Source organism: Camelina sativa, chromosome 4 (genome assembly GCF_000633955.1).
Source record: "Camelina sativa cultivar DH55 chromosome 4, Cs, whole genome shotgun sequence".
NCBI lineage: Eukaryota > Viridiplantae > Streptophyta > Magnoliopsida > Brassicales > Brassicaceae > Camelina > Camelina sativa.
In genome coordinates, this window is record NC_025688.1 from 25953945 (window position 1) to 25956690 (window position 2746).

The window sequence follows — 2746 nt, forward strand, 5'->3', positions numbered from 1 at the left end:
TTTTTTTTTTTTTTATGATGCTCTGTTTTGCTTCTTCTTTCCAAAATAAACAAGGTGGGTCTCTTCTATGTGTATTATATACATATATATCTCTCTGCTATGTGTATTATTATTTTATTATACTATGCTCTTTTTTATTTCTGTTACATATGTATGTGCTTGTATAGTCACGTAGATAGAGGTATCGAGACAGGTAGGGTAATTTTGTAATATTGGTGTTCATTGTTTTTATTTTCTTTTTTCTTTTCAGTTTTTTACATGGTGTATCCTGTGTTGTGTGTTGTATCGTGCAGATGTACTCTTCACTCTTGTGTGTACGTGTTGCCTTATTCTCGTTGATTTCGAATTTTTGAGGTCATTTCTTGATCCGTTGGTCCGAAAGTTTTACAAGTTCTTTATTTTGTAATTACTCTAGTTTTATAAGTTCTTGGAATGTAGATTTTAAATTTTCAGCGCATATGTTTCTCCATGAGCATAATTTAATTATGTGTTATAATCTTGTTTTTGAGAATTTTAGGAACGTAGTCAGAATTTTAAAATGTATTTAGGTATTGTGTATAGCTTTGGTTGACTAATAGTACGAGTTAGTATCTTATATGAAGATGATTTTGTCGAGATGTTGAAAATATTTCGATTGGTTGATCTGTGGGTATTTAGTGGATTTGGAGATACATACTTTGGTCAGTTAAAAACTGGTGGATGAAGTTTCGTGGACGTTCGCGCATATTTCTACCGTCCGTTCAAATAAGTACATCAACCATCACGTATGGTTATACATTGACCATCTGATATATATATACGGTTGTTTATGCAACTTCTTACCATCCTTTTCTCTTTCTTTGACAGCGCTTATTAATTTCTAATGATCATCTACGAATTTTCCATGTAAAAAGAACTGAAGGCAAGATAGAATGTCCAAAACGTAGTAAAAACTAGTGTTTGGCAACGGTAAAAAAAGTACACATATTTCAAAAGTGGTTGTAAAATGTCATGTTGCTGATTTTCTCTATTTTCTGAAGTATTAAAAACATGCACTATTTTTAATTCTGAACAGCCTTGGAATTGATGTGTTACGGTGTGAAATGAAAAAAGAATTGATTGACAACTAAAGTAGGAAAACATTTTTTTTTTAATGCATGTTAACAATGTGTGCAAGTAACTCGTCAACTTAATAATGTGTTTTCGTAGTCTAAAAGAAAATATCCCTTTAGACATATGATATTCCATATATATAATTACCATTACATTGTTAGCATATGCTTTAAGATCTATTATGAAATATAAAAGTCTCAACTATTACTTACCGCTTCTAGATCAGCGTTCTTACCGATATGTCTTGTTACCACAAATATTTATCGTTTTATTACATAAATCACATATTATGTCATGGGAGCAAAATACATTAGCGGAGGAAAAGAAGGGACTTGCACCTTTCTTGTGTAAGAGTTATTTGGATGTATAGAAAGGGCAATATTAATGAGAATAGAATGGTTGTGGTGGCGGTTTACGTAATATGATGTGCCTTGTTGTTTGGGCGTTGGCGCATGTGTCTAAAACAGTGAAAGATATGGTGCCAAGATTCTCATGGAATAACTTTATTGCACAAAGACAAAAATATACTCATGGAATATTATATGATATACATACTCTTCCACAGTTATGCAAAATTTATCTAGAAGAGAAACATTACAATTTAGTTCCTTATTATTCTAATTATAGTCGTCATCTTTTGGAGAGCTTTTTCCCAAAATTGTGAATTATCTTCCCACATTGCTGCTACGTTACTATGGAAAGAGACACGAAACATACCGAATGATCATCGACTAATTTAATTTTCAAATTGTAACCAACGAATTAATATAAATTAACCATATGTGCACTTTTAAGTGAAATCATATGTATAGATAATTCATAATTCTAAAGTAATGCCACTTTTTTCTTTAAGTTTTACTGTAGTGGTCTAGTCAATTCTAGCATGGACCCATAAATATTTAACGTGGTCACTCGTATAGTGTATATGATCTACTTTTCTTTTAAGTCATATATTTTTTTTTCGGTATGATATAAAGCTTCTTTATTCAATGATGATAGAACAGTGTTACTTACTACTTCGGCCCTACAAATTTTACCTGTTCTTAGAAATCATCCAGAATGTGATGAGTAGAGTCTGAGAGCTTTAAGGATCGATCAAATCTTAATACGATGGAGTTTCTTATAAGAAAGAAGATGCATTGAAAGCATATATCGAGTGGTGATGTATATGTATTAATCACATTGTAATGTCTCAATATATATTGTTGCAACAAATGTCCGAACTAATCCTTTATCGTTAGAAGAAATAAGATGGTGGGATAACAAGGTCGTGTGTGACCCGATGGTGTTGTTCGAGTGGTAGAGAATTGTCTAGATATCGTCTCACTATCTACAACTATTATTGTGTTTTTTTTTAGTAAGATGGTAGATGTTTTTAGTAGCAAAAGCTTTCAATTGTCTACAAATACCGGATTGCTGAATTAGTTAGGATTTCAATTTAGAATTTATCCCTATTACAAAGAGAGAAAAAAGATGGTGGAGTACATTTCACATTCCCATTAATGAAAAATTAAAGAAGACGATTCGGTAATCCATAAAATGGGTTTATATTGTTTTGATTCTGTTTATGAAAAGAAATAAGCAAGATTTGGGAAGATTTTGTACCAAGAAAAAAAGGTGAGAAGATTGCTTTATGGGGAACAAACTAAAAGGG